Here is a 15207-nt window from a genome sequence, read left to right on the forward strand (position 1 = left end):
TATAGCTGGTATTTCTCAGAACTAATCAAAAGGACAGCTCAGTCATTGCTCAAGAAGTCACACCCTTGCAACATTGTTTTAAACATCTGAAAGGTCAATACGAATAAAAATATGTGCTCACAGCGAAGAGTTCCTTTATTTGACATCATCTGCCCAACGTATCTCACTTCTGTCCAAACACTATACAGTCTAAAACTAAACTCGCTGTAATGTGAACGGCCATTGGGGTCACATCTGGATTCACTTGGTTCCTCCCAGGCCGGTTTCCCTGACCATGGGCCTGAGGAAGGTAATTTGACAGTGTCAAATTCAGGCCTCTCTTCTTGTACACTCACCAAGAGACAATAATACGGGGCCAAGCCTGCTTTCCTGACAGCAGAGATTCAGAAAAGAGGGTGTATCATTTAAAAAAAAGAATAAAATATTTATTCCATTGCTATCAGAACTCTAACTTACACTTAACAGCCTTACATAAATGTCTATGATGTGGAAAGAGAGGTGCATCTAATGTAGACTGTACATCCTCTCAGAAAAACTAGCTTCTACCACCTCAGCTGAAAGCATTGGAGATGTGAGCAATACAGCAACATCTAAAGACCCCAAATAAACTTGGGACTCCTTGTGTTAAGTGCTTCAACCACAAATGCCACAGGATATTGCTACAAAGAATGTACTATTAAAAACAAAAGCAAAACAAAACAAAACAAACAAACAAACAAAACCCAAAAAGAAAACAAACATACTAGGAGAATGAGAAAATATGTTTATTTCCAGATCCTTACTGTAAAACTGACCACACACATAGCAGACTACACTGGAAGGGTATAGAGAGTTAAGTATAACACTCATCAAGGTATCTCATGTTGCTGAATCAGAAGGTCACAACTTCTTTTTTACTTCAAATCCTTTCAGAATATGTGAACATTTGCTTCTTCTGAGTAGGACTGTATATCCAGCGGATTTTCATATTTTTGGACAGCACAACATACCTTGAAATGACTCCAAACCTGAATAACAGTGTTTTAAAATTAACTTCAGTTACAGTTTCATTCATACTCAGTGGTGATAGAGTCCTGGAAGGGGCTGAAGGTCAAAAATGCCCCTATCACAAGCGTGGCCATGCTGGGTCAGACCAGAGGTCCATCTAGTTGGATATCCCGGCTCTGACAGCCGTCAGTAGCAGATGCCTAAGGAAAAGTATACAAGCAAGGCAAGCATGCTGTGATCCTTTCCCTACTTACACTTCCAGCATCCTGTGGTTTCAGTGCTTCCTAAGCCAGAGGTTCTGACAGCAGTTTTATATGCTGAATTACAGGACTCAAATCCCCAGCCCTTTATTTTGTGTAGCAACGGTAGAAAGAATGTTTTGCAGTTAATTAATTCATGTGTTAAGCAAGATCTGGTTTTTTAGCCTCAACACAATTTAAGTGCTCCTGCTGCAAAATTACATTTGTTTAGGCACATTTCCATGTCACACATCTAGACATGAATTCCATCGATCTTATTTCATTTGCTGTTTGAAGCTGCAAAGAATTCAGTTTGCCCATAAAGATGCCAAAAGCCTAGAAACTTATTACACACTGCTCACAGTGTGGATTCAGATACATTATCAGCATAAAAAGAAAAAGGCAAATTAGGCCACAGTAGGAGAACGCGTTTTTAATATTACAGTCTGCAGCTTGCATCTCTAATTTAATGCTGCTGTTTCTCAAAGTTATGCTGCATCATTCTAGGTTGCTGAATTGAAGAGATGACAGTGAACTAAATTTTTACAAGCAACTGGGTAATGCAGATAGTCAGTGCACTTGATGACTTTCAGAGAAACCTTCAGGGCCAAAGTGAATGAGACATTTTCAAAGAATTCTTTAGGCCTTCATATTGATAGAAATGCAGTATGAATATGTTCAGTGTACCAAATCCGGGGAAAAGGGAGATTCTAGTGCATTCTTCCAAAAGAACAGAAAGGAAAAACCCTCAGCACCTGTAAGGAAAATGCATATATCCTCTGTAAATGCTCAGTTGGTTAAATACACATGCCACACACAAACATCACGTAAATTATCATCTCAAGAAATCATTACTTACTGAGAGGATTATCTGCACCATTATGGCTTCTCTCTGGAGCTGATAGTTATCTTCTACATCATATCTACTGTTTACTCCAGCTACAGCAGAAATATTGAAAGTAGATATCAAAGAATAGCAAAGAAATACAGACAGCAAAGAAAAGTAAGTTGCAGAACTTCTAGTTTCCTGATGCATCTTACCAAAATTATGGTCAGCTGGAGCAACTACATTTTGCTGAATTTGGTTTAATTTAAAGATGGTGACTCTCCCAACTAAGAATTAGAAAACTGATATTGAAGTATCCTGGGGACAATGAAACTTTACATTATGTTGTTTTTATGAAGTTATAGATTCTTCTGTTTAAGAAGAAAAAAATCAGACAGCTCATATATATATAAAGTTTTGACCTTAGTCAGATGGAAGCAGGAAGGGAAAGACCTAGCACCTGTTGCCTTCATCCTAAGTAGAAGTCTTTAATATTAGACAGGTTCAATTTCAACAGTTCCAGTACCCTGAGATTTTATAATACCATTCAGATGAGGTGGACTTATCAGTTTACCCACTAAAATTACTTCCGAAAGATAATGAGTACCCACCTTGAAAGTTTACTTTACTAATATTCAGAGGATGCACATGCATGCACCACAAAACCAGTCACCAATGAACACTATGTCTGCTAGCTACCAAATGGCAGGCAGAGTAGAAAATTATTCAGAATTGTAATTAATCTCGTGATTATTCAGCCAGCATTTCATTTAAGATGCTTACAGCAGGTCATTTTACATTGTCCAAAATAAGCAGCCTGCTACCATTAGATATTTCCTCCATGCAAACTAAAGAATTCACAGTACAAGAGCATTCCAAAAGAACTAAATAATAGTCAGTTTTCATGTCAGCAAATTGTTGTCAAAAATTGCAGAAAACTAGCTGTTTTTCAGGATGAGCATTCAACATGTTTAGGCCTCTTCGGCATTTCTTGCCTTGCTCTGGGGAACGAGCGGTTTGAGACCTTTTGGTCTCTATTATAATCCAAAGTATTGTGTTACTTGAGCAAACAAATTAAACACATCAATTAATTGGGAAGAAGGTGTCTGTGATTCTTGATATCCTAAAGTGGAATTAAGTTAGCACTGGTACTCATATAGCAAACATATTATTACTGTTGGATGTTTATTCAGCAACACGGCAGGGCCTCAGGCCCTTTAAATTAAATTCACATGGCCAGTTTTTAAATAGAGAATCAATAGTGCATATGTCTGTAGTGTTTGAGATATGTATGGTTTGCTAGACTGAATCATTGGGTAAGCTTTTAATTACCTTTTTTATCATTATTTTTTCAAGAAAACATATAAGAAGATAAGAAGTGTTTAAAGATATCAGGACCATTTGTCAGCCTCAGGCTGATTAGAACGTAAATTTCACACTGTAACTAATAATTTTAAACTGCCATATTCAAGTCCTTCTAGAACTCTGGCAACAGCACTGTGAATCCTGGGATGTAATTCATCTTGTCCTGCTGATCTGTCATTTGCACTTCTGGGTCATATCTTGTTGCTGTACTGCTGGTCAAGGTGGGTTTAGGGAAAGGTTCTTTTCTAAATTTTTCATTTGACAGGTGGTACACTGTCACTCTGAGCCTCTAATGTAGGGTCTTCAATCATTTTTACCCTGTTGGTTGCTCTTTTAAATTTCTTTTCAAGAAGTTTTCTTGGGTTTTATGTGTTTGCCTTTTTTGAATTTAAATATTACTACAGTAGGGGATTTTTTTTCCTTCCACAGGACACAAACTTTGAATTGGTCCTGATGTCTTCAGCCTGGTAACACCTTGAACTGCACTCTGTGCCATGTTAAAGATTTATCCAGACTTCACTTCTCCTTTTTTTATTTTTGACTATCACTCATAGAGGAAAAATTTCTAGAAAATACCAATGACGGTACTTCTTAGTGGCAAAAATACAAGCCTGAACCGCTTCTGATGCATTAGAGAAATTCCTATGCCACTGAGTTAACCTCTGTGATTGTAAGATTGTCATAAACCACAAATCATAGGTTGCTGATTAATAAAGCTCATAAATATCTTTTATATTACGGGGTAATAATTTTTATGTAAGAAAAAATAAGAATTGCTTTAACTGTTTGCTTATAATCATGATTTTACTGCATAATACTAAGATTTCCTCATTTTTTATATAAAACAACCATAAAGTTATTCCATCTTGCTTATATTTTAAGTACATATTAAGGATAGTCAAGTAAAATGCAGTTTCATATTCCATTTCCAAGAAACTCCACAATGGGTGGCCATTTTACAAGGTAGCATCTAGAATCTCAAGAAAACTAAAACAAAACAGACTGGCCTAAAACTGAAACTTTCACTGCCGCAGCTTTGTTAAAAGTAGGAAAGAATTATGGTAGACCCATAGAAATCCTGGAGTACCTGAAGTGGTATTGGCCCCCTTACCACCAAAAAAATCCCCTTTTTGCAAATTCAACAGTCAAAATAAGCTCTTGAAAAAATGGTTCTCATTTGCAGCTGTAACTATGGAATTTCTAGTCTTAATTATGGAAATTTGTAAGCATAACACAACCAGTAAACCTTGCATGATAAATACAGCTTTAGCCACATTCATAAAATAGCAGTTAGCAGTACAGTGTTTCCCAGACACAAGTAGAGCAAAGGTTAATACTGGTTTAGCACCAGATCTGAGGCCCTATGTGCACGAGCACAAGTGTGACATAATCTATCAATCACATTGACTACTACTGCAAATTCATTTGGAGACATACTGGAAAGACTTATTTTAAAAATCAAAGACAGTTTCATTTTCCAAAATGCGTGGTGTTTAAATTTAATTAAACATTAGATTTACATTGTTTGGAACAGACCTACATTTGCTTGTCTAAATCTACAAAATAAACAAACTACAGCAGCCAATATGCTGTTTAGTTCATATTAAATCCTTCACCTTAGGATGTGCAATGGCATGTAGGATTGGATTAAAAATATTGACCATGTGTTTCTGTTAAACTGGTTATCAGTAAAAATTATCAGGGTTGATATTTAAAGGCTAGATTTTCAGGAAAATTCAGCATTCAACATTTAGACACCTAACTCAGCAGACAGACTTTCAAAAGACCTTTATCCCCTTTTTGGCACTGAAATACATTAATTAGATTTCCAAGGACTCAGTCCTACATGGTATCAGGCATTCTGTCTCTGCAGTGGTGAAGCACTTCAGCACATTTAATTTAAACATGTAAATGGTCCCATGGAAGCCATAGGACTATTTGCACACTTAAAAACCCTCACACAATCTTATCATATTGCTGGCTTAGGGGCAAAGTTTTCAGCAGCTCACAGGAGTGATCCCAAAAGTAGTGATGAGGCCTGGGCACATTTGAAAGCCTCCCATACACACTGAACCTTGATTAAATTAAAGAAAGTTGGTTTCCCATTTGTCTGAGAGTTTGCAAGCAGTTGTGTCCTTGCTCATTTGCTCCTGTTTGGAGAAGGAAAGAATGTGTATGAAGTCCTGTTTTATTGAACAAAATGGGGGAAAAAAGTACCAAAGGTGAATATAATTATCTTGAAATGTAAGTCTGCCCTTCCATGAAGTACTGTATATCTAAACTCTGTGAGCATCTCCACGATCCCTGTTGCCATGTCTGCTTCTCTTTATTCATTTACCTTTTTGTTCACTGCTGTCTCATCCATGGACACCTGTAAACCAGCTGAACCCCAAGCATTGCCTCTGACATTTCATATCCCATCAGTTTCAGTGCAGTTTTGGCTTTTCCACAGTCTTGGACATTGGCTTCTTATTGTTCCTACCACCGCTGCATAAAGGCAGTGGTCGCCATTCTTTTCATTTAGATCAAGTGAAAAGTGATTATTGCTGGTGAAGAGCAGCTGGGGAGATGACACATTTAATAAACACAAAATAAAATGCTGCACGGAAATTGGCCTAAGGGCTGTCATAGCATCAGTGTGAACCATCAGTCATAACTGGATCTGTGATCACTACAGATTGGAGAAGGCAGCCACTACTGCCAACATGAGTTACCCACTCCAATGCTACATGACCAAACTCCTTCCCTCAAGTCTCCATGGCCATGGAAATTCTGTGACAATGGTACTGCTCCTGTACTGCTCACCCACGTGCATGAGCCACATGAGCCATACCATCTGGCTTTACAGCTCACATTAGCAGCACTGTAACAGCATTTGCAACTGCTTCAGTGGGACATTTCCTGTTGTTTCTAGGAAGCTGACAGCCTCACAACTGCAGCTCCTCTCTAATATACAGTGAGCACTGGTCAGGGATGCCAAGATGATAGTGTCAGTTCCAGTACTACATCTGATGGCATCTTTCTGCTACCATGTGCAAAATTTCATGCAGCCTTTTATCCCTAGTCTGAGCTTTTACACACATACATATACAGCTGTTAAAATTGCCAGCATTCTTCAGGAAAAGGACATTAACTCCTATGAATTTATCACTTTTACAGAAAGCTTTTTGGATAAAGGGAATTAAAACTGTTCTTCAAAATGGCATACATTCTTATAATGTGTAGTAAACATCATACTAAAAGGCAGGGGGGAAGGATAAAAAAAGAGCGTTCCATGCAGCCAGCAGCTGTCAAGCATCAAAGATTTCATTTCAACATTATGTCAAAACCCATGATGCTTTAAAGCTCGTCAAAACATGAGTACATCTCCAAGGCAGATGTCTTGAGTCTTGAGGCTGTTGAATGGCTGGATTATAGAAAACTTACTCCCCCCAAAAAAGAAAAAAAAATCACCCATGCATCTAAAATTTTTGAGCAAGAAAAAGCATCCATACAGATGCACCAATAACAGTTACCCTTACTTTTGGCTACATTTCTATTTTGTCATCTTCTAGCTCTCCTTAACTGCCAAGGCCGTTTTGATTCCATTTGCTCTCCAGCTCTAAGCAATTGTTATTGCTTTCTAGTGGCATTTTTTCTTACTTGTCTTCATGTAGGTATCATAGATTTTTGTATATGTTAAAATACACATGGATAGACCCTGCAAGAACATATCAGGCTAAGGATAAAAAAAAAATCATATAGCTAACAAAAAAAAAAGTGTTTAAATTTGGTTCAAGCTAACATGTTACCCAGCATACTGCTTCACAGTATCTGTTATATACCTATGCTCTAAAACTAAACAGTGACAAAAATAATGTTCTCCAGAACTCGCAGAGATTTGGTCCTGTGCAGGGCCAGGAGTTGGACATCAATGATCCTTCTGCATGCCCTCCAACTCAGGATATTCTATGATCTACGATCTCAAATATGTGAGTTCTTCGAGTGGCATTAATTTGGCCTCAACACCCCTTAAAATGGCTAAAAAAGACAGTAGCAGAAGTGGTAAGGATATAAAAGATGTATTAATTGCATAAAGATGTATAAAACTAGATCAGACTGGATTTACGAACCAAATTACAATAAAACATCGTATTAACCTCAAAATTCTAAGGGAAATATCCATTGACATGAACTGTAGCAGCAACAGACATCTAGACTCTCAGAACGCCTTTGACAATTTTTCACATGACGGATTAGTACATATGGTATTAAATATAAGTTGCCCTAAGGAAAATTTTGAGACTGGATAAAGAAAATTATAAGACTAAATAATTGGTTTATAGACAGAAAGAAGAAGAGGAGAATTTAAAGTATCTATTCACCATAACATGGCAAGAATTGTTTTGCATGGGATTTCTATTTTGATTAACAAGGTACAGATAAGAATTAAAAGGTTAAACCTGTCTATTGTAATCAGCATCAGAGATTAGGAAATGGTTAAAATTAGAAGAAATATTTCTATTTTTATTAAAATAGAAGCTCAAGGTGATATGGGAATTTTAAGTTCCATGTGTAGAATGATGCACGCAGAAATGGTAAATCCTTAATTAAATACAGGTCAAATAAGAGGAAAACAGTGTAAAGGATAATGTGATCTAATTAGGTATGGTCACAGTTTTTACATTAGTCTAACACAAGCAGAAATTTAAATGTATTTTGCTTTTCTCTGAAAGCTTCTTTTGTAAGAAAGAAATCCTCATGGAAATCCACAGTAGTTTCACCACTAATATCAATGGGTCAGGATTTCACCTGAGGTGTCTGACATTAATGGCTCTACCTAAATAAAGAAAATGTCACATGGGTAAGTGGTGAGGTTAGCTGCAACAGGGAAGTTTTCCACCTGAGAGAAAACTACAACAAGTGAAGAGGGGGTGGGTAAATTTACCCTGATGAATTTACCTGACTAACTTAAGGATTTACTTTCTATAAATTAACCACAGTCAGATGCATCAGATGCAAATGGGCCCGTCTGAAACTACTTAACTAATGGTTCCTATAAATGTACATTACACTCTAGGAAAGTTCAATTTCCTGCCATGCTTCTGTCTCTCACCCACCCTTTGTGTGCAGAAACAAATGGCTATCACCTTCTGGATTGGTTCCAGAAGGTCAATAGATAATTTAGATGAGTCTCACAGTTTTTGTAATGAAGATGCTCTCTTCTTGAGCCTCAAAGATGAAAATACACAGAAGGTCATTGAATTATAACTATGACTAGGTTTTTTAATTGCATTGGTGCTACCACTGAAAGCCATACCCCAATTTACTGGGGAGGTGAGAAGCTTGGAGAGGGGTTGTCTTTGAAGGCTATCACTTTGAAGTATATCCTCTCAAAGGAAAAAAAAGGATTTCATACAAAAAGACAACAAATTTCCGCACAAGATACTTCCCCAGAAGGTAGTACTTCACTGCTACCTTACACCATGCTATCCTCAGATGACTGTCACTCATTCTTCACACCAGATTAGACCATCGTGTTTTTTGAATCAGGTTTCCAGCTTACAAATTCTGTCAGATTTCAGTATGGAATGGAAAGACATTGCTACCTCAACTTCCAACACAGCCACAGTAGGAACAGAAGTTTCATGAGGTCACTCAGTCACCACAACTCACTATTCAGCAAATCTGTGGAAAACTGCAATCAACTTCAGGGCACTGCCTTTATCTTTTGCTTCTTTACTCTCATAAATCACCTTTCTTGATTTCCTTTTGTCTTCCTGTGTCTCAGGTTCTTTGCTCTGCATTTCCTTATCTATAAGAACACGTACTTTCATTCTCCTTACACGCACCCACTTGCCCCATTTGGGATGCCACATACCAGCTAAAAGTTTAGGTGGAACTGAAAGTTCATGGAATTTTGTAGTCCACACTAGGAGGAAATTGAAAGCAGGGCAGAAGTCACTGCTTCAGTGATATTCAAACTACACAGTAATAATTTTCCAGGAAACCTGGAAAGTTTTGTTGTGTCCTAGAGGCTACAAAAGTACATCAATCAGAACACAACTTTGAACACCACCTTCTGCGCAGATAGAGGTCTTGGTGACCCTGGTCCTGATTCATCCTGCAGAACACCAGCATTTGACTGAGGTGCTGAAATAAGTAGCCTTTCATCTCAGGAGCTTTCTGCTATCACAAAGAGACACAGATATACATTAGACATGCTGATTGGTTTCCTGTGTAATCCTGGTCCACAGGTGTCTAACTGCAGAGAGCAGAGTAAAGAGAATATCCTTAGCAGTGATACCTCAGTCTAGTGGTAGAATTAGCTGTGACCAACCCTGGTTATAGCATTTTTGCTAAAACACCTACTAGCAAGCAATGTGACTTCAGGAAACTCTTAATTTCAACATTATTTACTCCCTTAGAGCCTGTTTATTCTTCAACTGGGATTAAAAAAGCATATGAAATGTGTCTATTGTGAACAACTAGGCATAACCAAGAGTGTAGGGAGATATAATTGCAAAAACTATCTAGGCACATACAATTATTCAGAAAGAATTCTGTAATGGCTGTTTTTGACAAGATCAATGTATAGTCAAGATGGTTTGCCAGGTCAGGGTGACGTAAAGATGGACATGGTTTGTAACAGAGGAATCCTGTATTGCAGACTATCAGTCTTGGCCAGTTGACTTGCTCTCTGGAGGTGTTCATCTATCATTAGGAGTTACCCACACTCTCATCTGGCATGCTTTGGCAAAATATATGACATAAGTTACGGTCATATCACTCTCACAAAAGTCTAGAGTAATTCGGAACAGAAAAAAATTATAAATTAGTATCTTTAATTATTGAGACAAATTCAAAGTTAATTTATCCTTCATGGGATATTATACCTTCAACAGAAAAAGCAGTTCCTCCACATGTAATTCAACCTATATTTGACAGCTCACTCCAAAACTCATTTGGACTCAAAGAGAAAGAATGTGTGGTCATGGGAGGACATTCCTTGACACTTCCACAATCTACACAGGACCTCTGAAAAAAGACAAAACTGGAAGTAGTTACAGAGGATCTATTAATAAATTTTGAACAAAGAAAGTCAGACAAAAATTGATTGAAAAAAATTTGGAAGGGTAAGGATAAGATAGCATTGTGAACAGAGGAATAATTAAATTCCAGGAAGGAGCTGCAAAATTAAGCATTATTAGTTTATGTGAGTACAAAAATGGACAACATTTTTCAGTATGTTTGAGGAATATCCATCACTTCAGCATCCACAAAAAACATTTTGCCTTTTAGGACTCACTGGGGATTTTGGATTGGTCATGTTTCCTCTGCAGTACTGGCCTTAAACTTCTCTGGTGCTCTTTCATTCTTCACTACAAGGTCTATCTGTGACATTCATTCTGCTTTGAGCACAGGTTTGAACGCCTAAAGTCCCTTCTAACCTAAATTATTCCACGATTCTAGAATGTTTTCAAGACTCACAATTCCACAAATTTATTAGGTTTGGAAGTTTATCTTACTGCCCCAGAAATTAAAAGCTCCTTGGCCCATGTTCTATAACAGGTTAATACAATGCACTGCACTACTGAAGCCAGTGTTCTCAATAAGGGACACTGGCCCTCATACATCCACTGCCCAAAAGCAACAACCAGGCCTGTAAGAATCATAACCATGGATGTGACAATAAAAAACCCTTGGTACACATGGAGTCCTATATAGGATGAAATTTCCTATCTGAAGGATCTATCCTGGGGACAGAAGTTTTCGTAAACATTTTGTTTCTCAGTAAATGCCTTATGAGATGCTGCACTATTCTGTTTTGAGCAAAATGGTTTCCAGATCACCTACTCTTCTCATGGAAAAATGGTTTTGAAGAGTTGTTGCATGAAAACAGCCACACTCATTATGAAAGGTTAATCATAATCAAGCTCTGTACACGTGTATAATGTTGATGCTCTTTTTCATTTTTAATCTCAGACACTATGCAAAATGTATTTATGCTGGCAGAAATGAACCTCTTTTGCAAGAAAAAATAAAAGTAAAAATATTAAGAATATTTTGAAAAATATGTACATTTTCTTTTTAATGCTAATCCCACTACATAACAGCTCTTTCAGTGTGTTCCTAGAATCATCCAGGTTACGAAAAATTGCAATCCGTAGGATTTCAAAGACTACCTAAATCCTACAGCATAATTTCACTAATCCTACAACACCCCTGACAGATAAGCATCTTGTTGAGTCTTGCATATTCCACTGATACTGGTTACAAAACAGTCCTTGGCAGCCTTTTCTATTGCATAATTGCTCCTATGAGGACTGAGTTGACTTTGTAGTTTGAAATTTGGCAAATATTTTATCCTTTTTTGGAGATTTGAGGAGTTCCAAAAATAAAATCTAAATTTGGGATCCATTTTTCCTATAACTGAAACTGATTCTTAACAGCCATGTAAAACCTAGGCTCCTTAGGTTGGTGCTTAATATTTTGAACACATGGAAGATTTTTGCTGTGAAGTCTATGTGTTCTGCCACTGTATCTTTATTTCTGAAAGCAGGCTAGTCTTTCCTCTTTTCTGCTCGAGTTCTCCCTTCATAGATCCTCCATATAAAAAGCAGATTCAGTGGTTGAACCCACAACCTGTCAAAGAACTCAAAATTAGACAGGACAAACTTCATTATTTCTAAAATAAGGTTATCCATTATTGTTGTTTTCTTGTTAAGCAGTAGGAATAATTGATGACAGTAATCCACAGGTATCCTTTTGAATGCTTACAGACATAGGCATTTTTTGGTTGTTGTGGTGGTGGGTTAACCCTGGTGGGTGTGGTGAGTGTTGTGGTGGGTTGATCCTGGCTGGATGTCAGGAGCCCATCAAAGCTGCTCTATCTCTGCCCTGGTCAGCTCCACAGGGGAAAGAAAGTATAACAAAAAGCTCACGGGTTGAGATAAGAAGAGGGAATATCACTCACCAATTGCCATTATGGGCAAAACAGTCTCAGCTTAGGGAAAAAATTATCTTATTACCAATCAAATCAGAGAAGGATAACAAGAAATAAATCAAATCTTAAAACACCTTCCCCCTCCCACCCCTCCCTTCTTTTCAAGCTCATCTTTATGGGGCTGTGGTCAGTTCAGCATGTGTTCTCTGCCGCTCCTTCCTCCCCTCCTGCTCCAGTGTGGAGTCACTCCCACAGGAGACAGTCCTCCACGAACAAGTCCTGCCAGGAGCCTGCTCCTGGAAGCTTCTCACAGAAGCCACCCCTAAACCTTGCCACCTTGTCACCAAATACATTTTCATATCTTTAGATTCCAGCATGCAGTAACAGCATCTACAACATTTTATTAGCCCAGTGCACATGATTCCATTTTCTACTAACAAAGCAATAAACGCTCCTCAGACAAGAAAGGGACAGTGCCATCCACAGCAACTTTAATAACACTTTTACTCACTCAGATTAAATGACAGGGTACAATTGGTGAGGGATTTGAATTAATAACACTCTCAGGGGGCAGAAGAAGCTGCTGCCCCTAAGAACTTGTCTTCTTATGATGAAATATATTCCAGTTCTACGCATAATTTTAATAGGAGTTGTTTACTAGACTGCTGGAAACATTTGATTAGTGTTAAGAATGTTTTAATTCCAAAGCTCATAGAAACTATTTTTACCCCTCTGGAGAAGTAAAAATGCCCAACAAAGGCTTGGCTGCTATTTGTAATTTGCAGACTGTGAGTGAATAAATATTTCAAAGTGTTTTGTTGGTGAACTTTAGTGAGCATCATTATGATGGAGCAATGGGTAAAGATCCAAACAAAAAAGTCAGTTGCTCTGAGCCAGTACTTTTTTCTGCCCTTGAATACAGGGGAAAAAGCCACTACACATAGGAAAGAAAAAAATAAAATGTTTTACCTTCACGGTACACAACAGCCTTTGCTAATTCTTAGATCTTTCTTCTGTGCCTCCTAATAACATGAGCTGTCAATGTTTGCTCTAACACTTAGATCAGCTCTGCAAATATATGGTGAATTAGCAAGAAGAATTCAAGGACATTTATCACAATAAAGATCATATATACCCCCTCAAACTCTCAAATCTTTTTCAATTCATGACATTTGGAAATACAATTATTCAATGAAAAAATGTTAAAATTATACCCTGTTCCATTCTAAAGAAAATCAAACTGAAATTAAAGATATTATTTTTGTGATTTAGGATTTTTTTCCTCCCTCATTTGACCAAATCCTTGCTCCAGGAGCTTATTTGCTAAGCTAAAAAGCAGCAGAGAGTTTACAAGCAGAAAACTATATTAATATTTAACTTGGACTCGAATTCCACATGTGTTGGTGGAATCAATGCACAGTGACTAGAAAAGTTGGTACTGACAATATATCTACCTGTAATAATGTCTCCAAAAACTGCTGTAGTGATCAGGTGATACATAGCAGTTAAAATCCCTGCTTTTCCAAGTTTAAGCTACTACTTCTGGCAGCTGACAAAAATGAAGCATTTCTGAGAAATGCTTTTTACATGCTTTTTATTACTCAGAAACATTTAGGAAGTTAATTTTCCTTTGACAAGGCTGCATTTTGCTTTGCTGCTTGACTACTTGATGCACAGTGATGCTGCTGTTCTATTGGTGAAAAATCTGTGTAATAAAATACCCAAATCAATGTCATTTTTTTAAGAGGGAAACTGAAGCAGAGGGGAAAGTAAAATGCTGGGGCATTTTTTAAAGACTCTTCCAGGTGTTTGTCAAATTCCCAAAAGGTACTGGGACCAGCATATTTTTGCAAAATGCATTTTCTAAAAGCCTTCTCAGTCCTTGACTCAGTAGTAAAATGAAAAGGTGGGAAATAAGCATTACCTGAAACCTCAGCAGGGTAACCCAGTTCTCTCTTCTATTGTCAGTCACCGTGACCAATTTCCAAGCCATGATACAAAGCTAAGTTTCATCCTGCTTTTTCATGAAAGTCAAATATGTCCTTGCTCTTAATGAAATCAATAAAGCTTTTATATTCATAGCAAGAAAGAGAACTCTGTCCTACATCACCATGCTTCAACATACCTATCTATAAATAAACAGCTAGCAAGCTAAAGAATTCAATTAAGTTTTCATTTCTCTCAGTCAACTGCAGATCACAGAGGAAGCACCAATGACAGCAAAGACAGATGATGAAAACCTGATCAATTGCTATCACTTCAATTTAGATAAAAAGTCACTCACTTTTCAGCTCTGCTTGGTGCCAAGAAGAGATTAGATTAAAACTAAATCAAGAGGAAAATAAAAAATCTAAACAACAGCCACAGAAACGTTTTCTAGCTCTTGTAAATGTCCTCAGTTAATCCTATACGTAAAGTCAGGCTACCAGCAATGGCTAAAAGCAAATTCCAGAAAGTTATTTCTTTTAAAGTTATCAGTACAGTTGAGCCTTCAGAGAAAATGAGCACAAAAAGTTAAACTACCTGTTTGCTAAAGTTGTCTCCGTCTATACTAGACTTTGGACTACATTAAAGAACTTTCTAGAACATGATTGGAGCAAACATTACAAATTATTGTGTCTGCATTACCCACTAGCATGTACTACCATGCTGTGTGTGATTCCTAGAAGTTCTGGTGTTATTCAATTCTTATGAAGTCACTGCAGAAATTTGCTAAGATCTGTCTATCACATGCTGATTTATTTCAGTTTTGGGAAAATATAGATAAAGCACTGAAATGCAGGATCACCAACTGATACTTTGTGTTGCAAAATGATTTTGCAAGTGGCTTCATATAGCAAAAAACAAAGAACATGAATTTATCT

At 37.4% G+C, this 15207-nt stretch overlaps 1 long non-coding RNA gene across 1 annotated transcript in view; it reads right to left on the reverse strand.

The window, feature by feature from the left end:
- Positions 1-2109: 2109 nt before the first annotated feature.
- LOC108499926 overlaps positions 2110-15207 on the reverse strand; it is a 37126-nt gene continuing 24028 nt past the window's right edge. The window contains exon 4 of the long non-coding RNA XR_001875697.1: positions 2110-2165. This is a non-coding gene — a long non-coding RNA (uncharacterized LOC108499926). The remainder of the gene's footprint in view (positions 2166-15207) is intronic.

Source organism: Lepidothrix coronata, unplaced genomic scaffold, assembly GCF_001604755.1.
Source record: "Lepidothrix coronata isolate B3197 unplaced genomic scaffold, Lepidothrix_coronata-1.0 Scaffold80, whole genome shotgun sequence".
Classification (NCBI taxonomy): domain Eukaryota; kingdom Metazoa; phylum Chordata; class Aves; order Passeriformes; family Pipridae; genus Lepidothrix; species Lepidothrix coronata.